This window comes from Engystomops pustulosus, chromosome 5, assembly GCF_040894005.1.
Source record: "Engystomops pustulosus chromosome 5, aEngPut4.maternal, whole genome shotgun sequence".
In the NCBI taxonomy this organism is placed as follows: Eukaryota; Metazoa; Chordata; class Amphibia; order Anura; family Leptodactylidae; genus Engystomops; species Engystomops pustulosus.
This window is the reverse complement of record NC_092415.1, coordinates 210,041,116-210,057,986: the sequence shown is the minus strand read 5'-3', so window position 1 is coordinate 210,057,986 and position 16,871 is coordinate 210,041,116.

The window sequence follows — 16,871 nt, the reverse complement described above, 5'->3', positions numbered from 1 at the left end:
TGTGGTTTGTACCTACCCTTCCTGGGCATTGTTTACTTTACCACTACCCAGGCCCTATATACTGCATTGTCTCATGTGGATGTACTGGTATTGATTTAATGTCTGCATGTACATAGGGATTTATCAACATCTTTGATTAAGGTAGAGAGCTTTGCTTTTGTCTGTTTGTTGTTCCAGTATTGTCTAAGACTCGTTCCCATGCATGTCTATATTCCCATGCAAGTTTTACATTTATATGTGTATAATAAAGGTTATTGCAGTATACTCAGTACATTGTATTCCTTTTTTGGTGCATATTCCTACAATGAGGCACTTGTAGTGGTGCTGGTTATGTGTCTATTCAATGTTACGTATAACCCTATAACTAGATGTGACCTCTGAGGGTATATAATAAAAAACCAAAAGCACCGGCCCAAAGCATAAACCACACCAATCCATAAAGAAACGGCTGGAACCCCCCCTAACGGAGTGGGTGGGGTGGAGGCCAACATAACGGGGGGCAGAGCGAGGGGATTGGCCCCTTTTGAATTTTGGGGAGGAATTAGTCAGCCTGGGGGGGAGGAAGGGGTGTTATAAGGGGCAGAGAGCGGGAAAGCAAGGCAGTCCGGTGAGACAAAAAGCAGAAGTGACTCACTGTTCCCGTCCCAGAAAGATGTCCAGTGTCCAGGGCCTACTTGATCAGCTGTCACGAGCAGCCGGGGACAGAGGGGAGGCCTGGCTGCAGCAGGCGGTTTCCTCCCTGCTGGCGGAGCCAGCGGGCGGTACAGGACAGGCGCTGTCCGCGCGGGCGCCCAATAGGTTGAGCCCGGAGGCTCGACCGCGGACCCGGCGGCGCCAAAGGAGTCCCTCCGGGGGCCCTCCAGTTCGCGGCCCCGCTTCTTCTAGATCCGGGGGGCGGCCGCGATCTGGGAGGAATCCAAGCAGGCGGTCGGGTCCGGCGGTGGGGACTAGGTCGCGGCCTTCACTTCCGGACGCGGCTGCTTCCCGCCTGACTACAGGATCCGGAGATGGCATGGCGGTGGGCCCACACGGCGATGCTCCAGTCGTGGGGCCTACCAGAACAAGGACTACGGCGGTTGGTCCGCCTGACGACGGTGAGCGCTACGGGGGGGATGTCAGCGGGCAGCAGTCGGCTGGCCCTGTGTCAACTATGGTGGGGGACGTCTTCAGCGGGCAGCAGTCGGCTGGCCCTGTGTCAACTATAGTGATACCTTCCCACACCGGGGGGGGGGCGCCCGGCAGTATGGGGGGGGCATTATTTGGCGGGCCCTCTGGGAGTCCGGCCTGCATGCATCACAGTGTTTTTCAGCACCAGGGGTTTCAGGGTATGCCTGGTCACCCCTCAGTGATGTTGCAGCCTCCGGTCCTCCAGCCTCCGGTTCTTCATCCTGCACTACAAGGGCCTAGTCGTCCCGGGACTCCAGTGGCGGGAATCAGGGGAACCCCCCTGCAGCACGGACATCCAGGAGTCCAGTCACCGCTTCGTGTGGATGGAAGAGGAGTCGGCAGCCCGTCAGGACACAGTGGTCTGCTGATCAGCGGGACTCCGATTCGCAGTGACCCGGGACGAACGGCTGGTGGGGTCACAGCCCCTGCGCAGCTAGGTGAGTTATATAGCATGTCATGTCCTTTTCTGCCTATTTTAATGTCTCAGCCCCCAGCAGATAGTCAAATAATGGGTGCGCCGGGGGGGACAGTATGCTAAGTGGCACACCAGGTAGTGACGGGGTTAGGGAGCTGCTGGGTACGGTTAAGGAACTGCTAGTCAGATGTGAACGGGGTCTGACGCCTTCGCCGGTAACGGTGTGGGTGCCCCCTGGAGTGGAGGGTGCGGGTACAGGGACCGTGGCCCCGGCGGGCCGGGGGGTGGGGTTACGGTGTCCGTACAGACAGAGAAGGAGCAGGGGGACATTGTGAGGATTGATGATAGGGCAAAAGGGGAGGTATATGTATGTTTTGAGGGACAGCTGGGAGCTCATTTGAAAAAAGAGGTAAAGGAGAAGATTTGGAAAGACGAATACGTCGAAATATTTTCTCTTTTGCCTCTATCAAAATTTAATGTGGACAAGGGGAAAAAAGACGAAAGTAAGAAGGAAGAGGAGGAAAAGCGGAGGTGGAGGCTTATTCCACAAACATATTCCAACTGGTCACAGGCGTTTTCGATTTTGGCGTGTGTTATCGGGGAAAAAACGCCCGAAAACTGCTCTGCGCTTTTTGTATATCAGGAATCCATTGCGGAAGCTCACCGGGCCTATGGCGGGCAGGCGTGGTTACGTTACGACGAGGAGTTTAGGCAGCGCAAGTCAGTTAGACCGAGCATTAGGTGGGACCAGAAGGATATAGGCCTTTGGTTGAAGGTTATTGGGCCAACTAAGTTTGGGCATTCCTTTCGGGAGGTCATGGCTCCCAGGGGTCCGGGGCCTCGGGGGGTCACCAGAGTGGAGGAAAGCCCGTCTCTGCTGGCAATTTAATGAGGGACAGTGTAAGTTTGGGAACAACTGTAAATTCAAACACGTGTGTTCCTCATGCAACGGGACTTCCCACGGGTTGGCTAAGTGTTGGAAGAAAGGGAAGGGTAAGTCCGGAACAGCGGCCAGTCAGGGGAGTGACACCGGTGAGGGTCAGCGAGATGGTACCGTATCTAAGTAGGTACCCCCAGAGGGAACATGCCAAGTTACTGTTAGAGGGTTTTTCTGAAGGTTTTGTTATCCCAGCTCCTCCATATCAGGTCCCCTTTAGCGTAAAGAATAGAGATGAGCGAGCACTAAAATGCTCGGGTACTCGTTATTCGAGACGAACTTTTCCTGATGCTCGAGTGCTCGTTTCGAATAACGAACCCCATTGAAGTCAATGGGAGACTCGAGCATTTTTCAAGGGGACCAAGGCTCTGCACAGGGAAGCTTGGCCAAACACCTGGGAACCTCAGAAAAGGATGGAAACACCACGGAAATGGACAGGAAACAGCAGGGGCAGCATGCATGGATGCCTCTGAGGCTGCTTAATCGCACCATTATGCCAAAATTATGGGCAACACCATGGCCATGACAGAGTGACCGAATGAAGCTAGATAGCATCTAAAACATCCAATAATTGACCCTGACACTATAGGGGACGGCATGCAGAGGCAGCGGCAGCAGCGGAAGGCTAGAGAGTGGCATGGCGACATACCCTAAATGGACTCAGGCTTCAAACCAATGGGTAGCAGAGAGGAACCAAAGAAGGTGAGCAAGAAGCGCTCAAATAATATCGGTACATGATAAAAGTTTGCCAGTATATTTTGTGGATTACACAGCAGGGTGGCGACAAAGTTAACATGGAAGCCATGAAAACAATCCAAAATTCTGCCTGACACAGCTCGTTTGATAAGGGGACGATGTATGGAGGCAGTGAACTAGTAGTAGATTAAAGGTACTGCAGTTAAAACTATGTTAGTTGGATCTTGGCATGGAGCTGGCGCTCCGCTGCCAGGCGAGCTTTCGCCAATCCAAGCCCCTGTCTCTAGGCTACTCCCCAAACAGCACTTCTAAGAACCTTTCGGATAAGATCAAGTGTAGTAGCGTTCTTATAAGTTTGGGATATGGCGGGTGAGGGGAATGTAAACATCTGCGCAAGAAGCGCTGAAATAATATCCGTAAATGAAAAAAGTTTTCCAGTATATTTTGTGGCTTACACAGCAGGGTGGCGACAAAGTTAACAAGTTTGATGTGGAATGCCCTGTAATAGCTCTTGGGCGGTGTGCCTTTTATCACCTAGGCTCAGCAGTTTGAGCACCGCCTGCTGTCGCTTAGCAACGGCACTGCTGCTGTGCCTAGAGCTACCGACTGATGGCGCCATGCCCACGGATGGTAATTCGGAGGAGGAGGAGGTGGAGGAGGGGTGGGAGGAGGTATAGTAGGCCTTTGAGACCTGGACCGAGGTAGGCCCCGCAATTCTCTGCGTCGGCAGTATATGACCAGCCCCAGGGTCAGACTCGGTCCCAGCCTGCACCAAGTTAAGTGTAGTAGCGTTCTTATAAGTTTGGGATATGGCGGGTGAGGGGAATGTAAACAGATGCGCAAGAAGCGCATGATGCGCATGGAGCTGGCGCTCCGCTGCTAGGCGAGCTTTCGCCAATCCAAGCCCCTGTCTCTAGGCTACTCCCCAAACAGCACTTCTAAGAACCTTTTGTATAAGATCAAGTGTAGTAGCGTTCTTATAAGTTTAGGATATGGCGGGTGAGGGGAATGTAAACAGATGCGCAAGAAGCGCATGATGCGCATGGAGCTGGCGCTCCGCTGCCAGGCGAGCTTTCGCCAATCCAAGCCCCTGTCTCTAGGCTACTCCCCAAACAGCACTTCTAAGAACCTTTTGTATAAGATCAAGTGTAGTAGCGTTCTTATAAGTTTAGGATATGGCGGGTGAGGGGAATGTAAACAGATGCGCAAGAAGCGCTGAAATAATATCCGTAAATGGTAAAAGTTTGCCAGTGTATTTTGTGGATAACACAGCAGGGTGGCGACAAAGTTAACAACTTTGATGTGGAATCCATGAAAACAACCCAAATTTCGGCCTGACAAACCTCGTTTGATAAAGGGACGATGTATGGAGGCAGCTATATGGACGACTTTTGGAGGTAGCAATGGAGACAACGTGTGGAGGCTGCTATGGAGACAATTCAATTTGGATAGTGCCTGTATGTGGCAGTCCAAAAAATTTTTCAAACCAGAGGAGCAGGTAGGTGGCCCTCCAGAAAAATGGAATAGATTGAGTGCCTGTATGTGGCAGTCCAAAAAATTTTTCAAACCAGAGGAGCAGGTAGGTGGCCCTCCAGAAAAATGGAATAGATTGAGTGCCTGTATGTGGCACTCCCAAAAATTGTTTAAAACAGAGGACCGTGTCGGTGGCCCTCCAGAAAAATTAAATGCATAAAGTACTATACCTAGAGCCAGTGGGCCCTGTCAAAAAATAGCCAGTTTCCTCTGCTTTACTGTACAAAGAGGAGGAGAAGGAGGAAAATGAGGAGGAGGAGGAGTGGATAAATTATTCAGGTTGAGCTTCCTTCACCTGCTGGAGATTTGAAATTAGGAGAAATCCATGCTTTATTCATCTTGATAAGCGTCAGCCTGTCAGCGCTGTCAGTCGACAGGCGTGTACGCTTATCGGTGATGATGCCACCAGCTGCACTGAAAACCCGCTCTGACAAGACGCTAGCGGCAGGGCAGGCAAGAACCTCCAAGGCGTAGAGCGCCAGTTCGTGCCACATGTCCAGCTTTGAAACCCAGTAGTTGTAGGGAGCTGTGTGATCATTTAGGACGATGGTATGGTCAGCTACGTACTCCCTCACCATCTTTCTGTAAAGATCAGCCCTACTCTGCCGAGACTGGGGACAGGTGACAGTGTCTTGCTGGGGTGACATAAAGCTGGCAAAAGTCTTGTAAAGCGTACCCTTGCCAGTGCTGGACAAGCTGCCTGCTCGCCTACTCTCCCTCGCTACTTGTCCCGCAGAACTACGCACTCTGCCGCTAGCGCTGTCAGAAGGGAAATACTGTTTCAGCTTGTGCACCAGGGCCTGCTGGTATTCATGCATTCTCACACTCCTTTCCTCTCCAGGGATGAGAGTGGAAAGATTTTGCTTGTACCGTGGGTCCAGGAGAGTGAACACCCAGTAATCGGTGCTGGAATAAATTCTTTGAACGCGAGGGTCACGGGATAGGCAGCCTAGCATGAAATCTGCCATATGCGCCAGAGTACCAACGCGTAAGAATTCACTCCCCTCACTGGCCTGACTGTCCATTTCCTCCTCCTCCAACTCCTCTTCTTCTGCCCATACACGCTCAACAGTGTAGGACTCAACAATGGTCCCCTCTTGTGTCTCGCCAACATTCTCCTCCTCTTCCTCCTCATCCTCCTCCACCTCCACCTCCTCCGATATGAGCTGAGAAACAGACCTAAGGGTGCTTTGGCTATCAACAAGGGAATCTTCTTCCCCTGTCTCTTGTGAGGAGCGCAAAGCTTCCGACTTCATGCTGACCAGAGAGTTTTTCAACAGGCCAAGCAGCGGGATGGTGAGGCTGATGATGGCGGCATCGCCACTGACCATCTGTGTTGACTTCTCAAAGTTACTCAGCACCTGACAGATATCAGACATCCACGTCCACTCCTCATTGTAGACTTGAGGAAGCTGACTGACCTGACTACCAGTTCTGGTGGAAGTTGACATCTGGCAGTCTACAATGGCTCGGCGCTGCTGGTAAACTCTGGATAACATGGTCAGTGTTGAATTCCACCTCGTGGGCACGTCGCACAACAGTCGGTGAGCGGGCAGTTGGAGGCGGCGCTGCGCTGCCCTGAGAGTGGCAGCATCTGTGCTGGACTTCCTGAAATGCGCACAGATGCGGCGCACCTTCGTGAGCAAATCAGACAGATTGGGGTATGTCTTGAGGAAACGCTGAACTATCAGATTTAACACATGGGCCAGGCATGGCACATGTGTCAGTCTGCCGAGTTGCAGAGCCGCCACCAGGTTACGGCCGTTGTCACACACAACCATGCCTGGCTTCAGGTTCAGCGGTGCCAGCCACAGCTCAGTCTGCGCCGTGATGCCCTGTAATAGTTCTTGGGCGGTGTGCCTTTTATCGCCTAGGCTCAGCAGTTTGAGCACCGCCTGCTGTCGCTTAGCGACGGCACTGCTGCTGTGCCTAGAGCTACCGACTGATGGCGCCATGCCCACGGATGGTCGTTCGGAGGAGGAGGTGGAGGAGGGGTGGGAGGAGGAGGAGGCATAGTAGGCCTCAAACACCTGGACCGAGGTAGGCCCCGCAATCCCCGGCGTCGGCAGTATATGACCAGCCGCAGGGTCACACTCGGTCCCAGCCTCCACCAAGTTAACCCAATGTGCCGTCAGAGATATATAGTGGCCCTGCCCGGCAGCACTCGTCCACGTGTCCGTGGTCAGGTGGACCTTGTCAGAAACGGCGTTGGTCAGGGCACGGATTATGTTGTCTGACACGTGCTGGTGCAGGGCTGGGACGGCACATCGGGAAAAGTAGTGGCGGCTGGGGACCGAATACCGAGGGGCGGCCGCCGCCATGAGGCTGCGAAAGGCCTCGGTCTCTACTAGCCTATAGGGCAGCATCTCCAGGCTTAGCAATCTGGAGATGTGCACATTAAGGGCTTGGGCGTGCGGGTGGGTTGCACTATATTTGCGTTTCCGCTCCAGCGTCTGGGGTATGGAGAGCTGAACGCTGGTGGATGCTGTGGAGGATCGTGGAGGTGACGATGGGGTTTTTGTGGCAGGGTCCTGGGCAGGGGGCTGACTATCAGCTGACACAGGGGAAGGAGCAGTGGTGTGCACGGCCGGAGGTGAACGCGCTTGTTGCCACTGAGTGGGGTGTTTAGCATTCATATGCCTGCGCATACTGGTGGTAGTTAAGCTAGTAGTGGTGGAACCCCTGCTGATCCTGGTTTGGCAAATGTGGCACACCACAGTCCGTCGGTCATCCGGTGTTTCCTTAAAGAACCTCCAGACTTCTGAAAATCTAGCCCTCGCCGCAGGAGCCCTCGCCACGGGAGCTTCACTAGTTGACACATTTGGCGCTGATGCACCAGCTCTGGCCCTGCCTCTCCGTCTGGCCCCACCACTGCCTCTTCCAACCTGTTCTGGTTGAGGACTCTCCTCCGTCTCAGAAGCACTGTGTTCACCCGGCCTCTCAACCCAGCTTGGGTCTGTCACCTCATCATCCTCCGATCCCTCAGTCTGCTCCCCCCTCGGACTTCCTGCCCTGACAACAACTTCCCCACTGTCTGACAACCGTGTCTCCTCATCGTCGGACACCTCTTTACACACTTCTTCCACTACGTCAACAAGGTCATCATCACCCACAGACTGCGACTGGTGGAAAACCTGGGCATCGGAAAATAGCTCAGCAGCAACCGGACAAGTGGTTTGTGACTGTGGGAAGGGTCCAGAAAACAGTTCCTCAGAGTATGCCGGTTCAAATGGCAAATTTTGCTGGGAGGGGGCAGACTGGGGGGGAGGAGGCTGAGGTGCAGGAGCTGGAGGAGTGCCGATTTCGGTGACATGGGTGGACTGCGTGGAAGACTGACTGGTGGACAAATTGCTCGAAGCATTGTCAGCAATCCACGACATCACCTGTTCGCACTGTTCTGGCCTCAACAGTGCTCTACCACGAGTCCCAGTAACTTCAGACATGAACCTAGGGAGTGTAGCTCTGCGGCGTTCCCCTGCTCCCTCATAAGCAGGTGGTGTCTCACCCCGCCCAGGACCACGGCCTCTGACCCCTGCAGTAGTTGGACGCCCACGTCCCCGCCCTCGTCCTCTACCCCTAGCCCTCGGGTTAAACATTTTGAAAATGAGAGTTATAACTTGTATTTTTTTTTTAACTTTTTTTTTTTTTTTTTTTTGTGTTTTTTAGTTTTTAAAACCAAACGATGCTATCCTATTGCTATGGCTATTTTCTAGCCAAGTATTACAGCACACTACTATGCCAGATGAGATGACACTGAGTTATGAAAAAAATAAACGTAAAATAAAAAAGGAAATGGCAGACTGTGCCTAGTTGAAATACAACCCCGGGCCCTAATAAATTTTCCCACTTCGGTCTTTGCGATGGATATGTGCGTCACTAAAACACAGTGGTCGCAAGTCTGACTCCAAATTGCTCCCAATTTGATAGTAGATGCACTGCAGCAAGTACAGCCACCAGCAGATCAACCAGAAATCAAATATATATAACGCTACTGTAGGCGTAATTAAGACGTTTGTATTCTCCTATGGCTATTTTCTAGCCAAGTATTACAGCACACTACTATGCCAGATGAGATGACGCTGAGTTATGAAAAAAATAAACGTAAAATAAAAAGAAACTGGCAGACTGTGCCTAATTCTACTCAAACCCCTAATAAATTTTCCCACTTTGGTGTTTGAGGTGGATATGTGTGTCACTAAGAGCTAAACACAACGGTAGCAAGTCTCCCTGCAAATTCCTCACAATATGGTACTAGCTGCAAATAAAAAAAAAAAAAAAGTATAACGTTATTGTAGCCCTAAGAAAAGCTGTTGGGTTCTTGTAGAATCACTCCTGCCTAACACTATTCTAATAGAACAGCCTAACGCTTTCCCCGACCAGCAGCAGCTCTCTCCCTAGCGGCATCCAGAGACAGAATGATCCGAGCAGCGCGGCCAGCGGCTAGTCTATCCCAGGGTCACCTGATCTGGCCAGCCAACCACTGCTATCGACGTGTAAGGGTACCACGTCATGCTGGGTGGAGTGCAGAGTCTCCTGGCTTGTGATTGGCTCTGTTTCTGGCCGCCAAAAAGCAAAACGGCGGGAGCTGCCATTTTCTCGAGCGGGCGAAATACTCGTCCGAGCAACGAGCAGTTACGAGTACGCTAATGCTCGATCGAGCATCAAGCTCGGACGAGTATGTTCGCTCATCTCTAGTAAAGAACCTTAAGTCAGCGCTGGAGCACCCGGGGGTGGTGAGGGAGAAGTTGGAGAAGGAGGTCCAGTTGGGGCGGATGGCGGGCCCATTTTCGGTGCCCCCCTTTTCAGATTTAGTGGTGTCACCGCTAGGGGTGATGCCAAAAAGGGAGCCGAATAAGTTTCGGCTCATACATCACTTGTCCCATCCAAAAGGTCAGTCAGGGAATGATGGTATTGACGACAGCCTTTGTTCGGTACAATACACATCATTTGACACTGCATTGGGGTGGGTAAGGAAGTCGGGAAGGGGGGCTTATATGGCAAAAGTGGACATTGAGTCCGCTTTTCGGCTATTACCAGTCCACAAGGACAGTGTAAAGTTGCTGGGTTGCTATTGGGAGGGAGCGTTTTTTGTTGATTGTTGTTTACCAATGGGATGTGCTATATCCTGCTCATATTTTGAGGCCTTCAGTTCCTTTTTAGAGTGGGTAGTAAAGGATGTGGCGGGTCTGCAGTCAATTGTGCATTACCTGGATGATTTTTTGTGCGTGGGTGCGGCGGGGTCAAGGGACTGCGAGCTATTGTTAAGTACGGTCCAGTGGGTGGCGGACAAATTCGGAGTTCCGCTGGCGGTTAGGTTAGCGGCGGCAACTTCTGGAGTGGTGGAACCCCATGATTTTGTGCGTCTACGGCGGGAGCACAGGGAAGATCTTAAGGTGTGGGCGACATTTTTGGACCTTTAATGGGAGGGCTCCATTAATGGGTTCGGTAGTCGACAGTTTTGACTGCAAACTTTTTACGGACGCAGCGGGGGGAGCCGGTTTTGGAGCCTTTTACCAGGGTCACTGGAGTGCAGGTAAGTGGCCAGACAGCTGGGTTGAAAAGGGTTACACCAGAAACATGACTTTACTGGAGTTGTTTCCTATAGTGGTGGCAGTTTCCATATGGGGAGACTGCTTCCAAGATCGGAAAGTGTGATTCCACTGCGACAACATGAGTGTGGTGTTGGCTATAAACAGCTTATCGGCTTCATCTGCGTCTGTTGTTTGTCTATTGCGGCACTTGGTATTGAGTTGTCTGGTTGAATGCATGGGTGACAGCGGTACATGTACCAGGGGTGCAGAATGTAATTGCTGATGCTCTTTCTCGGTTTCAGTGGGATCGGTTCCGAGCGTTGGTCCCGGGGGCGGACGACGTGGGAATCCCCTGCCCGGAGGGCTTATGGGAGCTGGTGTAAGTGCAGCAGGTGAGCTGATACGGGATTCATTGGCAGGGGCTACCTGGAAAGGATATGTGGCGGTTTGGAGAGAATGGGCGGAGTGGTTGGAGGTCTTCGGTGGGGTGGAAGTTGAGGAAGGTAGGGGCGCTGCTGTTGTGGCTGGGGGAGGCTGCTAGGGCCGGAGATTCAGTGGCGCGGGTAAAACGTTTTTTGGCTGGGGTGGCGTTTGGGTTAAAGGTAAAAGGGGATAGAGACATTACAAAGGCATTTTTGGTAAAGCAGACGGTGAAGGGTTTCAGAAAAGGTGGTAGTGGGTTGGATAGTCGGAGGCCGGTATCCTTTTACTTATTAGGCAATTTAGGGGCCATCTTACCCAGGGTTTGTCGATCCAATTTTGAAGTCAGTTTGTTTTGGGGCATTTAGGGCATTTAGGAAAGGTGAGCTAGTGTCTCCCTCCCGTAAGAGGGGCGGGGGTTTGCAGTTTTCTGATGTGGTAGGGTCGGCTGACTCGGTAGAGTTGTGGTTGAGAAAATCCAAGACAGATCAGTTAGGGAGGGGTAAGAGGGTTCATTTGGGGAGGGTTGGGGGTTCAATAATGTGTCCGGTAGCATGCTGGCAGGAATACAGCAGTTTGAGAAAAAAGGGTTCCGGCCCGGCATTGTGTCATGAGGATGGATCCTTTTTGTCAAAATTTCAGTTTCGGGAAATTTTTTACAAATGTTTGGATTCGTTGGGATTGGCAAGAAGGGAGTACGGGACCCATTCTTTTAGAATTGGGGCGGCGACGGAAGCATTCAGGTATGGCTTGGGGGAACAGATGGTAAAAGGGATAGGTAGATGGCAGTCGGGGAGGTATAGATCATATATTCGCCCCCAATTGTTGTAAAAAGCTAGAACAGTGGGGGGGGGGGGTGAGTTTGAGAAGCACAATGTAGTAGTAATGTGTTTTGTTTTATCATTTTAGGTCAGGGACCAAGATCAGTTTGGATACTAGGTCATTCCTATGTGTACTGGGGAGCAGCGAGGGCTGATATACGTCCGGATGGCAGGCAACTCGGTTTTCATAGGGGCGTGGCTGTGATTCGTTGGTTAGGCGCTAGAGGTATGAGATGGCAGAGAGTTTTGGGGGAGGTAAGTAGATTTGCAGCATTGGATAGGCCTCCGGACGTCCTTGTTTTACACGTGGGGGGAAATGACTTGGGTATTCGTCCCTGTAGGGAGTTGATTAGGGACATCCGTTACGACCTGTTGCGTTTATGGGTAACGTATCCGACCATGTTAACGGTTTGGTCGGAGATGGTACCCAGATTGTCTTGGAGGCATGCTTTCTCGGTTGAAAGGTTGGATAAGGCAAGGGTTAAAGTGAATAGAGCCATTGCAAGCTTTGTGGTTAAGCATGGAGGGGTGAGCATGCGGCATTGGGAGTTGGAGAGAAGAGAAGGCAACTATTGGTTGCAGGATGGGGTCCATCTCAATGCGGTAGGAAGGGATCTGTGGTCCTTGAGGATCCAGGAGGGGATCGAGAGGGCCTTGATTTTGTGGGGGGCCTCACATGCTTGAGGCGTCAAGAGCATGTGGGCTGTGGCGGGTAGAGGGTCCTCGGGGTTGGTAAAAAGTCTATTGGGAGGTGGAGTCAGGAGTGAGTGACACACCTCAAAAATTGTTGGATGGTGGTTTTGGGTCTAGGCACACTGGGTTGTGGGCTCTTACAAGGGGGTGTCCTTGGGGAGCCCGGGAGAAGACACAAGCCACTTAAGCTGGCTGGCGGTGCCGACGAGCCTGTGGTGGCGGCTGGCGGTAAGGGAATTGTTAAGGGAATATAAGTTTCCTTAATTTTGTGTGCCTGACCTCTTTGGGGCCTCGAGGACCACCTACCTACATATATATAGATATATGTAATTTTTGGATTGTATTTAATATTTTATATTGTTTGTTAATAAAATTGGCTGCTGTGGCCAAAAATTTTCCAAAGAAATTGGTGTTATGTCCTTATTGGTGGAATGGTAATAAGGAGGGAGTGAGCTGGCACGGCAGTTTTGGTTAATAGGGTAAAGGGGGAGATGAGAACGGTGTAATGAAGCTTTATAAAATAAACAGGGCGGCACGGTGGCTGAGTGAGTAGCACTTCTGCCTTGCAGCACTGGGGTCCTGGGTTCAAATCCCATCCAGATGGTAATGCGCAGACAAGGGAGTCACTCCACATGGACACTACGGGAACCTTTCAGCATATATAGGGGGTCATTTACTTACCCGGTCCTGTCGCGATCCAGCGGCGCGTCCTCCGACAAGGATTCAGGGCTTCCAGCGATCCACAAGATGCCCACCAGGTGTCACGGCTGCGCCGAGGCCCACTGGAGTTCACCATCTTCTCCCCGGTGCATGTGAGTGATAGATTTTGCGACACAAATCAGTTTTTAAATTCCGCAGTTTTTCCGAATCCGTCGGGTTTTCCAACGGCCACGCCCCCCTGATTTCTGTCGCATGAAAGCCGGCACGATTGTGCCGAAATCCGGTCGCATGCGCCAAAATCCCGGCAGAATTCGGCACAAAACGGAAAAAGTAAGGGAACCCAACGAAAGTGCGGCCGCGGAAAAGCTTAGAACAAAGTGCAAATGTGCAGTCAAATAATCAATCTGGATAAACATAGTCATGTAGCACGTACCCCAAAAAAGATGAAAAACTTTCTCACCCGCATCAGTTGTGCCAGTTCCCGTGTCCTGGGTGACTCCAGGCGTTTCGGCTCGGATGTAAGTTCACTATTCTTTTGATGTACTATTTTATAATCATTTTTTATCATTTCTGTGGGGTCCACCCGACTGTTTAAGGAAGGTTCCCCTAGACTGGGGGCTGATGTTATTAGATTCAAAGGGGTAAAAGTTTGGGTACTATTGCACTTTAATAGAGGGTTGGTGATCTGTGCCTTTAAGATGTGTTCTCACTCCTCCCCTGTTACCTCATAATGTCCTCCCCTTCTACAGGACCTGAGGTTATATATATGACTGATCACTCAAGGATATCTCCCTCTTTTAGGCAACACTCGCTGTCCCTCCCTCCCTATGTTATTAATATGTAATGTTGTAATATTTTACCTTTGTATTTTTAGTTAATGTCCAGTCCCAGCAGGCAGAATGGTGGGATGTGAGATGGTGGTTGCTCGGTTGGCCGACTTGCCAGCTAGGAGTCCATCTAGGCTTTCAGCTTCCAGAGCTCAGTAATGTCTGATTCTATCCCAAGTGCCTGATTTTGGATATTAAGAGTTAATATATAAAATAAATAAATCTGTGACCTAATTTTCCCCCAGCAGGAAGTGTCTGTCATATTGTGGAAGTTACAGGTTACTGATATTTGTGTTGTGGGTAAACAATGAAAGTCCCTTACAGGTGGTTTACCTGAGGGTGAAGACACACATGGCGTTTTTGGGCCATTTTTACTAAGTGCGTTTTCAGATCGTTAAAAACGCATGCGTTAAAAAACGCATCCGTTTTTGTCCGTTTTTCCGAAATTGCGCAATGAAAAACGGACAAAAACGCATGCGTTTGCAAAAAACGGATGCGTTTTTTAACGCATGCGTTTTTAACGATCTGAAAACGCACTTAGTAAAAACGGCCCAAAAACGGCCCAAAAACGCCATGTGTGTCTTCACCCTCAGGTGTTCTGTTGCCCTCCAGTCTGACCTGTTCATGAATTTTTTGTATTCCATCATTTTTTTTTCATATTTTGGGAGTTTTTAGAGTTTCTTGTACAATAATGTAACGTATATTTTTATATGGTTATCTTACATTATTCTCACTGGTCTGTACTGACTCTTTCTATGTACATTCCCTTTTTTCATGTATATTCTATATAATTTTGTGCTTTTTTTTATACATATGATCTGCACATTCTTATATTTACCACTTTTGTAATCCATTCATTTTGCTGCTGTATTTATTTCCACTGTAGGTTTTTATTCCCCCCCCCAATCCTCCCCCCTCCCCCCCCAGTTTCTGGTTTGTTTACTTTTTTGAACACAGGGACACATTTCTCTGTTTCACCACATTGAATTGAGCTAATTTAGCTGACTACCAACACATGGGATCTTTTTTTATAAATGGACGCACCTCACCACACAGATACCCCTGCAGGGGGCAATACGCATGGGGCGGTTACCCCCAGCTCCCTCTTGTGTGATGTTTGCTGCAAAGGTAATACTTGCTTATCTTATGATTTAGGAGCGCAGTGTGGTGCCATCTATTCAGTCACTTTGGCTTGTATACACTCAGACTCTACAAAAATGATTTTCTTTTTTGTAACTTTTGTGCAATCCTCTGGCATTATATATTGTTACCGCATTGTCCCGCCCTCTTTGTAATCCCTTATAGGATAATATTGTATCTATTTTTGTGTTACATACGGTTTTAGTCTCCAGGAGGAGCTGGTAGTCCCAGGATCACTTACCCTGTCACATGTTCGGTTTTCCTGTGATGGATTATTTTGTGACTCTGTTCACATTTTTTAATGGTTTTTATTCTCTTGTTTGTGTTATGGTGTTTTTTTTCATATATGAATAACAAATGTATTGTCTTGTATTGTCATTTGGCTTGTGTCCTTTCTTTTTCTTGTGGTTTAAGCTATTTTTACATGCATTGACCTTTAGACTCTTTACCGGACTTCATTTTGTGCAGTTCTGGTTCTGGGGCTGTATTTATTTACTAAGCTTGGTTCTGTAAGCTCTTGTGTGTCCCCCTCATCCTCATAGACTGTAAGCTCTTGTGTCACCCCCTCATCCTCATAGACTGTAAGCTCTTGTGTCACCCTCATCCTCATAGACTGTAAGCTCTTGTGTCACCCCCTCATCCTCATAGACTGTAAGCTCTTGTGTCTCCCCTCATCCTCATAGACTGTAAGCTCTTGTGTCACTCCTCATCCTCAGAGACTGTAAGCTCTTGTGTCACCCTCATCCTCATAGACTGTAAGCTCTTGTGTCACTCCTCATCCTCATAGACTGTAAGCTCTTGTGTCACCCCCCTCATCCTCATAGACTGTAAGCTCTTGTGTCACCCCCTCATCCTCATAGACTGTAAGCTCTTGTGTCTCCCCTCATCCTCATAGACTGTAAGCTCCTGTGTCACCCCCTCATCCTCATAGACTGTAAGCTCTTGTGTCTCCCCTCATCCTCATAGACTTTAAGCCCTTGTGTTCCCCCTCATCCTCATAGACTGTAAGCTCTTGTGTCACCCCCTCATCCTCATAGACTGTAAGCTCTTGTGTCACTCCTCATCCTCAGAGACTGTAAGCTCTTGTGTCCCCCCTCATCCTCATAGACTGTAAGCTCTTGTGTCCCCCCCTCATCCTCATAGACTGTAAGCTCTTGTGTCCCCCCCTCATCCTCATAGACTGTAAGCTCTTGTGTCCCCCCCTCATCCTCATAGACTGTAAGCTCTTGTGTCCCCCCCTCATCCTCATAGACTGTAAGCTCTTGTGTCCTCCCTCATCCTCATAGACTGTAAGCTCTTGTGTCACCCCCTCATCCTCATAGACTGTAAGCTCTTGTGTCCTCCCCTCATCCTCATAGACTGTAAGCTCTTGTGTCCACCCCTCATCCTCATAGACTGTAAGCTCTTGTGTCCCCCCTCATCCTCATAGACTGTAAGCTCTTGTGTCCCTCCCTCATCCTCATAGACTGTAAGCTCTTGTGTCCCCCCTCATCCTCATAGACTGTAAGCTCTTGTGTCACCTCCTCATCCTCATAGACTGTAAGCTCTTGTGTCCCCCCCTCATCCTCATAGACTGTAAGCTCTTGTGTCCCCCCCTCATCCTCATAGACTGTAAGCTCTTGTGTCCCCCCCTCATCCTCATAGACTGTAAGCTCTTGTGTCCCCCCCTCATCCTCATAGACTGTAAGCTCTTGTGTCCCCCCCTCATCCTCATAGACTGTAAGCTCTTGTGTCCTCCCTCATCCTCATAGACTGTAAGCTCTTGTGTCACCCCCTCATCCTCATAGACTGTAAGCTCTTGTGTCCTCCCCTCATCCTCATAGACTGTAAGCTCTTGTGTCCACCCCTCATCCTCATAGACTGTAAGCTCTTGTGTCCCCCCTCATCCTCATAGACTGTAAGCTCTTGTGTCCCTCCCTCATCCTCATAGACTGTAAGCTCTTGTGTCATCCCCTCATCCTCATAGACTGTAAGCTCTTGTGTCCTCCCCTCATCCTCATAGACTGTAAGCTCTTGTGTCCTCCCTCATCC